A 17,955-nucleotide genomic window follows, 5' to 3' on the forward strand; every position below is an offset into this window, starting at 1 on the left:
GGAAGGGAATATTTAGCCTACCTATTTGGAGTAAAGTCCTGATGCATACAGTGTGAGGCACTAATTATAAATGAGTTTTTCTGATGATGTTTTGTTTATATAGTTATGAAGATTGCAGGGGGATGAAAGTGTTTTGTTTTGCAGAACTTCCTGTTATAGGAAGTCAATACTGGGTGGGTCTCTGAATTATCTAAGCCTTATTGGGAATAAAACTTATTGAACTCATTTGGACTCACTTCGGATAGACCAGGGGTAGGCAACCTCGGCTCTTTTATGACTCATGGACTTCAACTCCCAGAATTCCTGAGCCAGCCAAGCTGGCTCAGGAATTCTGGGAGTTGAAGTCCATGAGTCATAAAAGAGCCGAGGTTGCCTACCCCTGGGATAGACGCAGCACTAGATTCTGCCTATAACAATACTCATTACACAAATAAATAAAATACTTTCATAGTTGGCTTTACCCAGGGTAAAAATGGAAGTGAAGGGATTGTGTTCTGACATGGATGAATGTTTAGATAGATCTATGCATCCCTGAAAATAAACAGACTTGAATTTAATGAGATTTACTTCTGAGGAGGATACAGAGCAAAGAAAATGTCATGCAAATGATGAAACGTGTTCTGACATCCCAATACAAGCTCTACCCTTCACTTTCTGGCATGCAGTGTTGTAACACAAGTACAAAACAGGTGGAGTGTTGCAATGTTATTGTAAGTCCAGGCATGCACAGCCTACTATCCAGTTTTCACGTGGTGGCGTAGTGGTTAGAATGCGGTATTGCAGACTAGTTCTGCTGATTGCCAGCACTTCAATTCTGAACGGCTCATGGTTGACTCAGCCTTGCATCCTTCTGGAGTTGGTAAAATAAGGAACCAGAAACATAATAAATATGTAAATGAATACATACACAAATATACATATACATAGATATATACACATTTACATCTCTCTCTCTCTCTCTCTCTCTCTCTCTCTCTCTCTCTCTCTCTCTCTCTCTCTCTCTCTCTCTCTCTCTCTCTCTCTCTGTTTATCTTGGCCCCATCTATTTGGAGGAGGAGAAATATTTAAAGGACAAATACAACAGTTCAAAACAAGGCTTAGTTCTTTTTCATAACTTGCCTTCCAAATGTGTTCAGTTTCAATTCCCTGGTATCCCTACCTAATTTCAGAAGAGAGGGGCAAAAAAAAAAAAGATTATTCCAAGCAGGTCTCTGTGGGGTATGGTAAACAAAAAAGTCAAGATGGCAATTGTGACGTGCAACACCCACAAGACCCAGATGGAGCTTTGATTGCACTGTTGTGGTGCCATCTTGATTTCTTGACTACAAGGGTTCGGTAGATTGCAGGGGGTTAGATTGTGCGAAAAAAGGGAATATGAGAATCCAAGTCTACTATTCTGGATGCAGGATTAAATTTAACAAAAGATCAAGGTCATATATTAGTTTTCTGATGCAGAGAGGCCAAATCATACCCTCCATAAATATGCACTAAGGCCACAATTTTTTAAAAAAATTCTTGCTGCTTCATGTAGATGTCAAATCTCTTGTCATGCTGCCATTTGCTGCTTATTTGACATTTGGTATTTATATGTGTTCTTGCAAGTTTTAGTTTGCTTTTTACATGATGATGATGATGATGATGATGATGATGATCTTAGAATACTGAGAGTTTGGGCAATAATACATATATATTTTAGCAGTATGGGAAAGACTATTACAGGATGACCTATATACCTCCTCAGTTGTGCATCCATTTCCTGCTGCGAATGAATAATCTCAGTGCCTGTGTTTTACCCCATAATCATTATTCTGTAGCTTTTACTGTTCAACCAAATAACAAACTATTTCTGGTAAATTAATAGATATGGTCAACAAATTGCCAGAGCAACTGATGAGTAAGGCATAATGTTGTAAGTTCACACTCAATACTTGCTACTGCTCCTTTGTGAAATGATGCTGTTGGAGTTGTCACAGCCCCAGTGGGGTTTTTTAAAAGGTGAGATGTGAAGAAAACTGAAAGAAGACTTATAATCAGTAAAACACAATCCTTTTATTCATTTCTTCCTCGGTTTAAATTAAGGGGTGAAATGACATCAAACCACTGGAGTTAACCACGTAGCTCAAGAAAGAAAGAAAATTAGTATTGGGGACATGCTATTATTCTCTTGACTGTCTTCTGATGGACGATGAAATCACATAGGCATTTAAAGAGGAACACTGCTCAGTCACAGACAGTGAAAATACATGGCCATGTCATGTCAAATAGGCAAAATTTCTAGATAGCTAAATATGCATGTCTACAATATTTCATCAGCAGTCAACCAGATGGAAAACCATGCTGGGTTTAATCCTAGATAGCAGCATTTTCTCTGAATAGGATTGAACAACTTGGAAACATTGACCATAATGCCATTGCATTAAACATGGAAAAGGGAATAATTGCCCCAAATGTCCAAAACAGTCATATCTGACTGCAAATAAGATAAGGGTATAAAACAGGGTGTCAAACTGTTGTGACACATCACGTGATGTTGCGAGTTTGACACCCCTGGTATAAAGGAATCAAAAGTACTAGGTTCCTCTGTATTATTTAGGAACTGTAATAAACAACACCTTTCTAGAAAGCACACCTCAACTCAAGAAATAAGATAGCAAATTTATTTATTTATTTGTTTGTTTATTTATTATTTTAATTCCATTTATATCCCGCCCTTCTCCAAAGACTCAGGGCGGCTTACAAGCTTAGCAATAGCCTTCATTCTATGTATATGCCTGCTTATTATTATTATTATTATTATTATTATTATTATTATTATTATTATTATAAATTAAAGACCATTTAATTGTTAATGAGACAGATCAAATAAGTTTGTTGTTTGTTTGTTTCTTGTAGCCACCAATCTCACCAAATGTGACTCTGGGTGGCATACAACAAAACTAAAAACAATGAATGGAAATGTTGTCAGAGACTGGAAGAAGGAAAGAAAAACCTTTTACAAAAAAGTGCAAGCAAACTGCCAAAGACGCAAAAAAAACGAAACAAAATAAAGCATGAATGATGATTCTTTTTTTTAAAAAAAAGCATTTTAACTATATTTAAAGCAGGCCACTGAACACAGAGGTGGTGCGACCAATGAGTCATAGGATGAAAACGAGCTAAAGGAGAGTAAGGAAATTGCAAAGATGACCTAAAGATGACCTAAATGGTGGTAAGGAAATTGCAGAGAAATTCAATGAATTATTTGATCTATCTTTGCAGCTGAGGGTATAAAGCCTATGTCTTCTGCATCTGAACAAACTCTTTCAGAAGGAAGACAAAGTTATAGACTTTGATGGCAAAAAGAACCACTGAGTTCCAATGATTCTTTAAAAAGTGTGAAATGCATTTTCCCCCTCCAAAATCAGCAACTATCTCCAAGGCCAGAAAAAGAGTTAATGTGATTTCAATTTCTGAAAAGAGTTAACTGGATGATAAGGAAATTATAAACTAGCTTGGCAGAATGAGTTACTGAAAAGAAAATCTTCAAACAAATGAAGAAAAAACAACCATTTCTGTAAGTATGAAGACCATTCCAGATGATGAACAGTTCCATCTGCAAAACTTTCCAATTCCAGTCAAAAGCCTAGGAGATATTACTCTGGATTGTTCATTTACAATCTTCTTAGAAATCAGGATATTAGGGGAACAGACTTGTTTATGTGCAGGAAACCATCAGCCCTCCAGCAGTCTAATGAAGGCCAGCTGTGCTGCATCTCCACTGCCAGTTAAACAAAAACATATACCATTTCTTCATCTATAAAGAAATAAAATAAAATATTTTGCATTTTTTTGGCATTTCCTTGACAGTATGTATCTGTTCCTGTAAAATTGTAGATGATGGCATTCCAAGATTTCTGCATTTGAGTTTCTTGGCATGTTAAAGGATTGTGCTAAAGAGAGAACAACTTGTGAATGAACTTCATTCTCCCTTACAGAGGCCATCTTTCCTAATTAAATACTGTACAATCAAGCTATTTGGAGAATACCAATGTTATTTCTATTTTACCCAAATCAACAGGGAGGGAAGGAGGGAGGGAGGGAGGGAGGGAGGGAGGGAAGGAAGGAAGGAAGGAAGGAAGGAAGGAAGGAAGGAAGGAAGGAAGGAAGGAAGGAAAATGGCTTTTTTTTGTAGGATGTGCACCTTACCTGCTATAATGGTATGTGAGAATGACCCTGGGATATAGGAAGAAGAGCCGCCAACTGGATCAGCTGGCACACAAAATATATCTCAGCTACAGAAGCAGAGGGGGCATGGAAAACATTTTAGAAGGTACTTTGGAGTTAAAGGACAGAAGGGAGAAATACATTCAGTCTTGCAAAATTCTGTTAATTTAACCTTACAATAATGACAGAAGTACTGTAGTACTCATCATTACGCTTGTCTATCTTGGAGGGCTAATGCCTACATTTTTTTGAGGGTTTCAGCAAGCATATAGATAGAAGTGCAGCCTGTATTATATACAGTGGTGTGTTGATAAATGCATAATACCCAACTCTGCCAGTTTCATTGGTGACACTGAATTGCTGCACCAGCCGTCAAACAGCTGGTTGGCATGCTAGGCCTCCACAAGTTGGCTCTTGTGAGTTGATACAAGTTGGCTTCAGTACACTACTGAGTATCTCCTTGATTTTCAAAAAGCCTTTCATAAAACTCATTACCACAAACTCTCTAGAAAAATCAACTACCATGACAAAAAAGGTAAGATTCTCTCATGGATTAGTATCTGTAATGACCCACTTCAGCTGTCCTCCCAAGAATTCGAGCTCTTGAGGCAATCACTGCTTCAAACAGGATTCTTTTATTTGGGGGTCAGTAACAGTGGGGTATCAAGGCAAGGTCTGAGGTAAAAGCTCACTAACACCATACGGTCATAAACTCCTCCCACCAAAGCCGCGTGGGGATTTTAATTGCATCCAATCAGCTGGCATTTCGGGGTGATTAGCTGTTGCTTTTGGCACATGACTTCCTGGCCTCGTTGATATCCAGCTTGTTGCGATTGTCTTCAGAGAGCTACCATATATATTTATATTTTATATGTATTAAATTTTTATACTGCCCTTCTTCCGAAGGACTCAGGGCGGTGTACAGGGCAATATATATTAAAAACGAAGTACAAAAGTTAAAAAACAATTAAATATTATGCCCGATATGAACAGTAATTAAAACCATATTAGAAACCCAGCCCTTAACCCATCAAACCAGGCCGGATTGCTCAAATAAATAAGTTTTTAGATCCCGCCGGAAGGAGCGAAGGTCGGGGGCCATCCGGAGCTCGACCGGCAAGTGGTTCCACAGGTCTGGCGCGCCCACAGAGAACACCCTCCCCCTAGGGGCCACCAATCGACATTCTTTGATCGGAGGCACCCTGAGGAGGCCCTCTCTGTGGGAGCACACTGGACGGAGGGAGGTTGACGCTGGACGCAGGTGTTGCCGTAGGTAATCCGGACCCATGCCATGTAGGGCTTTGTAAGTCATTACCAACACCTTGAATCTCACCCGGAGGACAACCGGCAGCCAATGCAGCTCGCGGAGCAAAGGTGTAACATGGGAGTATCGGGAGACTCCCAACACAACTCGCGCGGCTGCATTCTGCACCAGTTGGAGCCTCCGAGTGGTCTTCAAGGGCAGCCCCATGTAGAGAGCATTACAGTAGTCCAGACGAGAGGTCACGAGCGCATGAGTGACTGTACGCAAGGCATCCCGGTCCAGATAGGGCCGCAACTGGCGCACCAGGCGAATCTGGGCAAAGGCCCCCCTAGTCACAGCTCCAATATGCTCTTCTAAAGAGTGATATCCCTCCCCATGACGATCAGGAAAAGGAAACAGAACTGGCAAACAAATACAAACATGCAAGTAATGCTGGGCTCCCCCCTACCACAACAGAATGGCAGTTCCCAAAGATGGAAGGAGAGAAGGAAGGTAAATAAAACAAGGGACCATTTGGGACCTGACAGTATCTTATTCAAGAACAGGAATCAGGGAATAAGAATAAAGGGACAATCTTCACAACTAAACATAAGATTTCCCTAACATTTATGCTGATTTTGGTGCTTTTTGTTTACCAATGGTGTGGAGTTTAGAGTGAACAGTGAGCCAGCAAAATGTGTTGATAACATCAAAATATTCAGCATGATTGCAAAGATTTTGGAAAAAAAATCATCTATCCAAACATGAGTGGCAAATGCAAATGAAAGATAGCAAGTGTAAAGTGTGTGAGTTTGAGAAAAGAATCCAAACTTCATCTATATTAAAAGGATCTTCTAAGCTATCAGTGATTAACTAGAAAAAGGATTTTAGATATCTAGTGAATGACTGAATGTAAATGTCAGCTCATATATAATAACTGTAAAAAAATGCACAGTAGTCTCATTGGCAAAGGAATTGAAAATAAAACTGCCAACATAGCAATGCCCGTCTATCAACTGAAGATGCAAGCATGCTATACAATATTTTACAAAGTTTTGGTCATCGCTCCAAAAACTTTATTGTAGAAATTGAAAGGAAAATCAAAATGTTTAAAGCATCAAAGCAATTCTTCTTCAATGGAAGACCAAAGCATTTGGAGCTTTTTAGATTAAAAAGAAACGGAGAACATGATTGAAACATATAAAGTCAGGCATGTTGTGCAAAATGTCAACAGAGAAACGATTTCATCCCTCTCTGCACAAAATCAAAGCTCAGAACCTCTACTGAAGCTAAAAGCAGGAAAATTCAGGACCAGTAAAACCAGGTACTCCTATAACTCACAATTAAACTATGATGCAATCCATTGCCATCAAACGGGACAGGTGACAAAAGAAATTAGATCCCTAGAAGATAAGCTGTCAATGGTGCCTTGTTTTGATGGTTGTATCCCACCTCTGTAATTGAAGACAGGGTGCTATAAAATCAAGTGCTGAGGAGCAATATTGAAAGAATGTTATGAACACCCAGGATGCATCTGGCTATTTCTGAAGACACAAAAGAATGGCCTGAGTACCATCACATTGATATGCTTATTGCTTGGGCAAAGGCCACCCCTTTAATTACAATTTAGAAAGATGAGGTCCCTACCCATTGATGAACAAATAAGAATAAACTGGGTCCACTTTCATTTAACGTGATATAATGTTGCTTTTCTTCAGCCTGGTTCTGATTTAATCCTATTTTTAGTGGCAAATTTAATAAGCTCTGAACACATAACACTGATATTATTTTTTTATAAGAGGCAGACAAAAACAGACTGCGCAAGTTTACTAAACACAGATAGGTCAAGAAGACTGCTTTGAAAAATAAAACAAGCAAACAAAGAAACAATAATCTATCTCAAATTACCACTCTGGGAAGTATTAGAACAGCTAAAGAACGAGGACTGAAGGATTCTAATCTTGAAATTAAGAACGAGGGGAGTTAACATTTGCATCCATCTACATGCTAAACAAAGAACAGTTTTATGAAATATTTTTCATATTTTAATAGAAGAGGCAGAGGCAGAAATACTTATTGTGGGAGAGACAAATGAAGTGCTAGAACTGAATTTAGATAAATATACTCAAGGGGAGAAAAGATGAAAGCTTTCAAGAAAAGTCTTCTAGTGTATGAACACATTGACCTTGATGAAAGTTTGGAGACTAAAAATCCAGAAGCATGCAAAATGTTTTCAAGAGTTCATTCAAATAACAATTTGAATTGTTATTAGGGTCTCCAAAGCTCTTTTACTTTCTATCAAGGAAGTCCAGATACAGGTGGAACTCGAAAAATTAGAATATCGTGCAAAAGTTCATTTATTTCAGTAATGCAACTTAAAAGGGGAAACTAATATATGAAATAGACTCATTACATGCAAAGCAAGATAGTTCAAGCCGTGATTTGTTATAATTGTGATGATTATGGTTTACAGCTCATGAAAACCCCAAATCCACAATCTCAATAAATTAGAATATTACATGAAATCAATAAAACAAGGAGTGTACATAGAACAATATCGGACCTCTGAAAAGTATAAGCATGCATATGTACTCAGTACTTGGTTTGGGCCCCTTTTTCAGCAATTACTGCCTCAATGTGGCGTGGCATGGAAGCTATCAGCCTGTGGCACTGGTGAGGTGTTACGGAAGACCAGGATGCTTCAATAGCGGCCTTCAGCTCTTCTGCATTGTTCGGTCTCATGTCTCTCATCTTTCTCTTGGCAATGCCCCATAGATTCTCTATGGGGTTCAGGTCAGGTGAGTTTGCTGGCCAATCAAGCACAGTAATCCCACAGTCATTGAACCAGGTTTTGGTGCTTTTGACAGTGTGGGCAGGTGCCAAGTCCTGCTGGAAAATGAAGTCAGCATCCCCATAAAGCTCGTCTGCAGAAGGAAGCATGAAGTGCTCCAAAATCTCCTGGTAGACGGCTGCGTTGACCCTGGACTTAATGAAGTACAGTGGACCAACACCAGCAGATGACATGGCTCCCCAAATCAACACAGACTGTGGAAACTTCACACTGGACTTCAAGCATCTTGCAGTGTGTGCCTCTCCATTCTTCCTGCAGAGTCTGGGTCCTTGGTTTCCAAATGAGATGCAAAAGTTGCTCTCATCAGAAAAGAGGACTTTGGACCACTGAGCAACAGACCAGGTCTGTTTTTCTTTAGCCCAGGTAAGACGCTTCTGATGTTGTTTGTTGTTCAGGAGCGGCTTGACAAAAGGAATACGACATTTGAAGCCCATGTCCAGGATCCGTCTGTGTGTGGTGGCTCTTGATGCACTGACTCCAGCCTCAGTCCACTCCTTGTGAAAGTCCCCAACACTTTTGAATGGCCTTTTCCTGACAATCCTCTCCAGGCTGCGGTCATCCCTACTGCTTGTGCACCTTTTTCATCCACACTTTGGGAACATCCAACTTCTTTTGCAATTACCTTTTGAGGCTTTCCCTCCTTATGGAGGGTGCACAACTGTCAGGTCAGCAGTCTTCCCCATGATTGTGATTCCTACTGAACCAGACTGAGAGACCATTTAAAGGCTCAGGAACCCTTTGCAGATGTTATGGCTTAATTAGCTGATTAGAGTGGGACACTTTGAGCCTAGAATATTGCACCTTTTCACAATATTCTAATTTTCTGAGATTGTGGATTTGGGGTTTTCATGAGCTGTACGCCATAATCATCACAATTATGACAAATCACGGCTTGAACTATCTTGCTTTGCATGTAATGAGTCTATCTCATATATTAGTTTCCCCTTTTAAGTTGCATTACTGAAATAAATGAACTTTTGCACGATATTCTAATTTTTCGAGTTTCACCTGTACGTCCACTGTCATAAACAGATATATTGATATGTAAACCTATTTGTTTTGTATTAAATGCTTCTTGGAGTGAGGCCAACAGAAGTATTTTCAGGCATAATCTGGGTCTATATCTGCTCTGTAGTGTTTTGTGGCAGGTTCCCGGTCAAAAAGGGACAGCGGTCTCGGGTGCAATCCACTGTTTATTTATCTACACAGGAACACCTTAGCACGTTTTAAAAACCCCTTGTATAGTCCCACTGGCAAGTTCCTGGCCAATCCCTGTTCGTGGATTCTCCTGCTGCTTTCTTTCTTGACCAATCCCGGCTGACCGTGTGTGGAGCTGTCAGGTTGCAGCCGTTATCAGTAGCTGTCAGCGGTAGCTACGTGTGGAGCTGTCAGCGGTAGCCGCGTGTGGAGCTGTCAGCTGTCAAACATGCGATCTTCTATTGTAACCATTAAATGACTTTAACAACCTATATTACATGCTCCATTTCCAAAATGGACAGGATCATGGGGAGGCTGAGCACCACCACATGTTTATTGGACCCGTGCCCTTCCTGGCTGGTCTATGCAGCCCGGGAGAGGACACGCAGCTGGTTCCAGGCAGTTATATCGGCTTCTCTGAGTGAGGGTAGCTTCCCCGCCATCTTGAAAGAGGCGGTGGTGAGGCCTCTCCTCAAGAAGCCTGCCTTGGACCCAGCTGTATTAAACAACTTTCGTCCTGTCTCCAACCTTCGCTTTCTTGCGAAGGTTGTTGAGAGTGTGGTGGCGCATCAGCTCCCTCTGGTCCTGGATGAAGCGGATTATCTAGACCCGTACCAATTGGGTTTCAGGCCCAGGCACAGCACGGAGACGGCATTGGTCGCGCTGGTGAATGATCTCTGGAAGGCTCGGGACAGGGGATATTCCTCTGTTCTAGTCCTATTAGACCTCTCGGCGGCTTTCGATACCATCGACCATGATATCTTGCTGCGGCGTCTCAGGGGACTGGGAGTGGGAGGCACAGTTTTACAGTGGTTCTCCTCCTATCTCCAGGGACGTTCGCAGTCGGTGTTGGCAGGAGGGCAGAGGTCGACCGCGAGGTCTCTCATTTGTGGAGTTCCTCAGGGGTCGGTCCTCTCGCCTCTCCTGTTCAACATCTACATGAAACCGCTGGGTGAGATCATTTGTGGCTTTGGAGTTGGGTATCATCAGTACGCTGATGATACCCAACTTTTCCTTTCGACCCCAAACCACCCCAGTGATGCCCTCAACGTGATGTCCCGGTGCCTGGAGGCGGTTCGGGTCTGGATGGGGAGGAACAGACTTCAACTCAACCCCGACAAGACTGAGTGGCTTTGCATACCTTCATCCCGGGTTTATTCGGATATTCCACCTCTGGCTATGGGGGGTGAACTATTACCCCCCGTAGATAGGGCTCGCAACTTGGGAGTCCTCCTAGATTCACGGCTCACCTTGGAAGACCATGTAGGAGCTGTGACTAGGGGGGCCTTCGCCCAGGTTCGCCTGGTGCGCCAGTTGCGGCCCTATCTTAGCCGGGATGATTTGTGCACGGTCACTCATGCGCTCGTGTCCTCTCGTCTGGACTACTGCAACGCTCTCTACATGGGGCTGCCCTTGAGGACCACCCGGAAGCTCCAACTGGTACAGAATGCAGCCGCGAGAGTTGTGTTGGGAGTCTCCCGATACTCCCACGTTACACCGCTGCTCCGTGAGCTGCATTGGTTGCCAGTTGTCTTCCGGGTGAGATTCAAGGTACTGGTAACGGTGTTCAAAGCCCTCCATGGCATGGGGCCGGAGTACCTTAGGGAACATCTGCTGCCGGCATCAAGCTCCCTGCGCCCTGTGCGCTCCCACAGAGAGGGCCTCCTCAGGGTGCCACCGATCAGAGAATGTCGATTGGTGGCCCCCAGGGGGAGATCCTTCTCTGTGGGCGCTCCGGAGCTGTGGAATCAGCTACCGGTAGAGCTCCGGATGGCGCCCGATCTTCGCTCCTTTCGTCGCGATCTCAAGACCTTTCTGTTTGTACAAGCCGGCCTAGCCTGATGGGGATTGGTGGGGTTTTTTATTTTTGGTGGTTTAGTTTTAACTTGGTGTTTTAGAATTCTATTTTAACTGTTTTAATATGGGCAACTATTTAATCTCTTTTTAACGTTTGTATTTAGTATTTTATTCTGCCCTGTGAACCGCCCTGAGTCCTCAGGGAGAAGGGCGGTATACAAATATTATTAAATTAAAATTAAAAAAATTAAAATATGGCGTTCCTAATGTAACGATTTTCAAAATCTACATTTTCTTTAATTTTATCATAGCATAAAAAAGCCATGCCACCCAAACCTCAGACCATGTATTTCTAATTCTAAGAGTATCCTTTTTCTTAACAACAGCCATTCCTTCATCCAAACCAAACGGCAGGCAGCAAAGTACAATTTAAAATCAGACAACCCCAATCGTCTTTTTTTTTTCTTTGGCACCCTGGAGTATTTTTTATCTTTAACTCTTGGTTTCTGTCTATGCCCAATAAATCTTTTCGTTATGTCCTTTTTGCCATTGTTTATAATGGGGCATCATTTCTCAGCACAGATACTGTCCGAAGTAAAAGCAAGAATCTATGTAATATGTTGATTTTAACCACAGAAATTCTTCCCAACGATAATTGCAGTTTTTCACATCTTAAGTCCCATCTCCCATTCTTAATTTAAACCTGTCCTATTTGTGCTGGCAGAGACGGCCTACTTCGGATCCAGTCAAAGAACTCTGATTATCAGGATCCAGAAGAAGAATCAACTGTTGCAGCACATCTTATCTTCTACTGGCAAGATCTGTCCCCATCCTCCGATCCTTCCACAAGAGCGTGAAGACCTGGTTCCCCCAGTTGGCACGGGAACCAGATGGGAGAATCCCAGATAGGAGAGCTGCAGGTGACTGCTGGATTGATGGCAGACTCCATTTCCCCCCACTCCACCCATTCATCAATTCGTATTGATGAATTCTTGTGTTCTTTTTCATTGTTCGTTTCATTGTTCTATTACAGGGATGTCAAACTCAATTTCAATGAGGGCCACATCAGCATTGCAGTTGCCCTCAGGGGGCCGGGTGGGTGTGGCCAGGGTGGGCACAGCCTACTGGGTGGGCATGGCTGGAGTGCGTGTGGCCTACTCGGTGGGCATGGCCAGCTCTACATCATTCACGTCAAGAGTACCTATGGGGACCTGGACATGAATGGGGCAGATCTGAGGGTCTCTGGCAGAAGGAGAAGGGACCGGGGCAAGTGCCAAGGCATGGTCCACTGGAGGAGCCTCACTGTTCCTCTCAGGCCATGTGGGCGGTAGACTGTGGCACGGAGGTCAGCCCTCAAGCACCTGTGGCACTAAGCCCAGCCCCACTTCCCCAAGGGGGCACCCAGCTGCACTTACCTCCTCAAGGCTGCTGCTGCTGTGCTTGCTCTCCTTAGCCAGGTTGCTTATGATGGGTACGAGAGCAAAGTCAAGAGGGAGGCCCACTCCCTCTCCATGTGAGGAGACCTGGCTTTGTATCCAAAGCTTCCTTAGCAATAGGATGGGAGACCCCCCCAGGATAGGCCAGGAGGAGGGGGCAAGGGGATGGTGAAAGGGCAGCAGGGAAGGACTAAGGCAGGACTTCTCTCAGACCCTCCCTCTCCTTCCTTCCTTCCTTCCTTCCTTCCTTCCTTCCTTCCTTCCTTCCTTCCTTCCTTCCTTCCTTCCTTCCTTCCTTCCTTCCTTCCTTGTTTTCAGATAGAAACTATTACCAATGTTAGCTGCAACGTTTAAGTACTGAAACTGTACCTTGTGATTGGGGATATAAAGGGAAGGGAAGGATGCTATTTCATTATGTTTTGTTTTGTTTTCCTTCTCCTCACTATGGTTTTCTTTTGGATTTAAGTGTGGTAGACTATTTTGTGCTATCTCCCCCCCCCCTTTTTTTTCTTTCTATTTCAATATTCGTCTTTCTAAACATTCTTTGTATTTTAATGTTTTATTAATAAGCACATAGACATAAAAAAGAGAGAAAGTATTTCCTGTCCTAAGGGTTAGAGGGAATCTTGAAAGATTTGGGGGAATGAGGCATTTGACTCCTTCAGAAGTCTGGTATCTTTTGTTCCTGGATTCAAGGATGGCACACAGAAGCCCCTGAATGTAGTAAAGCCTTCCATTGTTCCTTTTTTTAAAAAACAAAACCTAGGAATATACTTTGTGTGCTGGCATCTTTATGCCAAGAGTAAACTTGGAGCAACATAATGATTCCCTAATAATATGGTAATTCCTTAATAGCATGTTTAAGAATTCCAAGCGATTGATGCTAATTTTAAGCTAAAGAGGTACATTCTAGATGTGAATAAGGTTGGATAATTACACTACTCTCAAGGCTGAATATTTATACCCTTGTCAGCTTCTTATTTTTCTTCTTTTGCATATATTTTGGACCATAGTCTGTAGCTGCTTCGTACCCACAAATTCCCATGATCCCATCGTGATCAAAAAATTTTTTTCCAGCATTACATGAAGTTAAGTTCTCAGCTGCTTAAATCAATTTTTTAATGATCTTTTTCTGTACTTTAGGAAAAACTGAATGAGTTATTCAAGCTTTAGGTGCAATACAAATAGGAACACCTGGGTATGTAATGGCCATTAGTATGGCACTGCATTGTAAAGTATATGAAAGCAGTGCACTTGTGATAAATGATCTTTCTCAAAGACATTAGCACGCATTTGGAAAGTGGATTGAAAATCTCTCTTTCTCTCAAAAGTGCATTGGCAGCAAGACACCCATTCTAAGATATTTTTGGAATCCATTCTATCAGCTCTGGATGACTTTAGAAAACAACCACTCTTGCAAGCTCTACAAAACTTCAAGGAGGTACTTTGCTTCAGGACTAATCATCTCTTTGAAATCTTCTGCAAATCATAATGTGGTTCAGTGCTCCCCTCAACCCCCCAAGTTCTATTTATCTACATCTACATTAAGTCTTGGAAGAGATCATCCAACAGCACAAAATGAGGTATCACCATTTTGGCTCTAGTGATGCCATGGAGGTTCTGTCATAGTATCTAGAAGCTGTGGGAAATCTGGCTGGGGAAGAACAAGCTTCAGCTCAATCCTGGCAAGATGAATGGCTTTCTTTTTAGAGCCCCCTGAACTCAAAGTTTTTTTTTGGTCTTTAGGTCTGAATGGGGTTGCAATTCCACAAACAGAACCAGTACACCATCTGGAGGTCCTTTGGGACTCATGGCTTCTATGAGGCCCTCCTTACAGTCATTCATAGTTTAGTCATCTCCTGGGTGGATTACTGCAAAACACTCTTATATTGGGTTGTGCTTGAAGACCACCTGGAAGCTATATCTGACCCAGAATACAGCAGGGTGTGCAGTTATAGGTACTCTATTCTCTGTTGCATGGGCTTTACAAGAGTGGAATTCAATATGTTGGCTGTCACCTTTGAAACCTTTTTTGTACCTAGGTAATTTGCAGTACCACTTTTCTGTCCCTTTCACCAGGTCCAAACGGAGGGACATTTTTCAGATTCTTGCAATTAAAAAAAAAGCCATCTCAGGAGACAATAGGATGCTGGCTTTTTCCGTCACACCACCAGGCCCTCTGAAAGACCATATGCCCCTCCCTGAGACTAATTTAATTTAATTTAATTTAATAATTTAATAATTTTATTTATATACCGCCCTTCTCCCGAAGGACTCAGGGCGGTGAACAGGGCAGATATATAAAAAATACAAAAATACAAAAGTTAAAAGAAAATTAAACATATGCCCAACTAAAAACAGTAAATACAGATATTAAAAATGACCATAAAAACCCAACCCATCCCCTATCAGGCCAGGCCGGCTTGTTCAAATAAGAGTGTCTTCAGATCGCGACGGAAGGAGCGAAGGTCAGGCGCCATCCGGAGCTCAACCGGCAACCGATTCCATAGCTCCGGGGCGCCCACAGAGAAGGACCTCCCCCTGGGGGCCACCAATCGACATTCTCTGATCAGTGGCACCCTGAGGAGGCCCTCTCTGTGGGAGCGCACAGGGCGGAGGGAAGTTGATGCCGGCAGCAGGTGCTCCCTAAGGTACTCCGGACCCATCCCATGTAGGGCCTTAAACACCATTACCAGTACCTAGATTAGTTCTCAACCTTTTGCAAACTGCTGAAGAGTTACTTGTACTGCAAGTCATGAAGGTCAGGAGGTTAGATGTCTCTTGAGATGTTACTTTTAATGCTGAGTGTTTATTGGGTTTGCTCTTGATGACCATTTTTATGCTTTTACTGATACTGTTTTTTATATTGTTTTTAATTAAGTGTAATTGGCTGCCTAGAGTTGTATTTGTGAGATGGGCAGCCATCTCAATCAATCAATCAAAGCAGTTCTTTTCTTGCTTCCAAAGATGAAGCAACCACATTACTTTACTTCATCTCACTTTGGAAGAGATAAATGGGTCTACTGGTTAAGACTTCATGGGAATGCAATCTCTAAGAGATTGCTTCCCCCTCGGCTATTGAAGGCTGATAGAAGAAGATTCCTGGGAGAGATAATGCTGCTATGACTCTAGACCATGGGTGTCAAACTCGGCGTGTCACTTGATGTGTCACGACGTATTGCGACTTTTTTTTTTGCATTGCTGGAGCTAGGGTGGGCGTGGCCTCCGCATGATACAACCAGCCCACAGGCCGGCAGTTTGACACCCCTACTCTAGACACTCAGGAACAACAGTGCATGTGCTTCTCCAATGTCTGTAAGATAGATATTTATAGTAAGGTTAGCTGAGAGCTTAGCTTCAGAAATTCTGCTTATCCCTTACTTCATCAATGATTATTTTGATGGATTAAGGGAAACAATCTCTCTCTCTCTCTCTCTCTCTCCCCCCCCCCACCTTTGGCTCATTTACCTAGAACATTTCTCTTCAGGAGTTATTGGGCATAATATTTATTTATAATATTTATAAAAATGAATATGTATGTTTTAACTTTGAAGGCTATCCTTTCTGGAGAAGCATTTCAAGAGCATGGGAAAACAAGTCTATATTAAATGCCATGGATGATCCTAGGGTGATCCTGAGAGATTGAAAAATTAATCTTAAAGGAAACCAAACTTTTTAGTGAGTGAAGAATCTGGACTCAGATAAGAATCTTGTATTGGGCCTGTTCCCTGGATATCATTTCAAAATAGTCAACTTTGCAGCAAACTTTACTGGCAGTATCAGTTCCCTTCTGTGTTTGTAGTGCCCTTCTTCATACAGATCTCTTATTAATTCAGAGAGTGCAGAATCTAAATCAGATCCTTCTGGGTGACATGCAACCGTTGGTATTTACATAACAAGAAACAAAACCCAGTTATTTACCCATTGGTGGTTTTTTTTTTTCAGAGACCTTGGGGACTATTCACCTTTCACAGCCTACCTGTTAAATATTCCATGATAATTGCCTCAGTTTTTCCTCTGTTGCTTGTGAGTTTTGTCAGAATTGGAACTCCTTTTGTGACAGTCAAAGAGGCCAGAAGAAACCGACTCTTAATGCAACTTGTGGCCAGGGGCTTTATTTCTGCAGAGAATGTACCCTGAGAAACAATTCTTTTGAGTTACACTAGGTGCTGGAGAGCACCTCCAATAGCATAAAAAGCTTGTAGAATTCTTAAAGCCTCTTTGATATCTGAGGTCACCATCTTTAAAATGGCAGGTGGTTGTTGTTGTTTTTTCGAAAGCATGTGGGAATTTAAAAAGTTTGAGTCAAATGTCAATATTTTACCAGCATCTGCTTTACTAAGCGATACATATTTACCCTTGTAGATTATGCTCTGGGTGTCTGCCGAGTAGTCACTCAACTACTCAGTTAACAAACCTTCTTGAGGACATGCCAGTCATCATTGTGGGGGTATGTTATAGCAAAACTGTGTATGTGTAATCAAACCTTGGCACACAGAATTTAAATTTCTTTTACTAGCTTTTATTTTCCTTCAGTAAAACTGAAAATCCCCTTCATGGATTACTGCCTTGTCGTGGCGAAGGGGCTTGCGTAATTCAATGAAGCTATGAGCTATGCCGTGCAGGGCCACCCAAGACGGACAGGTCATAGCAGAGAGTTCTGACAAAACGTGATCCACTGGAGAAGGAAATGGCAACCCACTCCAGTATCTTTGCCATGAAAACCCCATGGACATTACCAAAAGGCAAAACGATATGACGCTGGAAGATGAGCCCCTCAGGTCGGAAGGCGTCCAATATGCTACTGGGGAAGAGCAGAGGGCTAGTACTAGTAGCGCCAGAAAGAATGAAGCGACTGGGCCAAAGCCGAAAGGACGCTCAGCTGTGGATGTGTCTGGTGGTGAAAGGAAAGTCCGATGCTGTAAAGATTTTTTCTCCATAGGAACCTGGAATGTAAGATCCATGAATCAAGGAAAGCTGGACGTGGTCAAACAAGAGATGACAAGACTGAACATCGACATCTTAGGTATCAGCGAACTAAAATGGACAGGAATGGGTGATTTTAATTCAGATGACCATCAGGTATACTACTGCGGACAAGAATCCCTCAGAAGAAATGGAGTAGCCTTCATAGTCAATAAAAGAGTAGGAAAAGCAATACTGGGATACAATCCTCAAAATGACAGAATGATCTCAGTTCGAATCCAAGGCAAACCATTCAATATCAC

At 42.2% G+C, this 17,955-nt stretch overlaps 1 protein-coding gene across 2 annotated transcripts in view; it reads right to left on the reverse strand.

Annotated features, from left to right (window-relative positions):
• Positions 1-564: 564 nt before the first annotated feature.
• PTBP2 (polypyrimidine tract binding protein 2) overlaps positions 565-17,955 on the reverse strand; it is a gene marked incomplete at its 5' end in the record, with an annotated part of 116,530 nt that continues 99,139 nt past the window's right edge. The window contains 3 exons of one of the 2 annotated variants that reach the window (XR_014492099.1): positions 565-850; positions 1,936-2,012; positions 4,186-4,271. The remainder of the gene's footprint in view (positions 851-1,935; positions 2,013-4,185; positions 4,272-17,955) is intronic. The other variant, XR_014492098.1, reaches the window with a different exon arrangement.

Source organism: Vipera ursinii (assembly GCF_947247035.1).
Source record: "Vipera ursinii genome assembly, chromosome: 3".
In the NCBI taxonomy this organism is placed as follows: Eukaryota; Metazoa; Chordata; class Lepidosauria; order Squamata; family Viperidae; genus Vipera; species Vipera ursinii.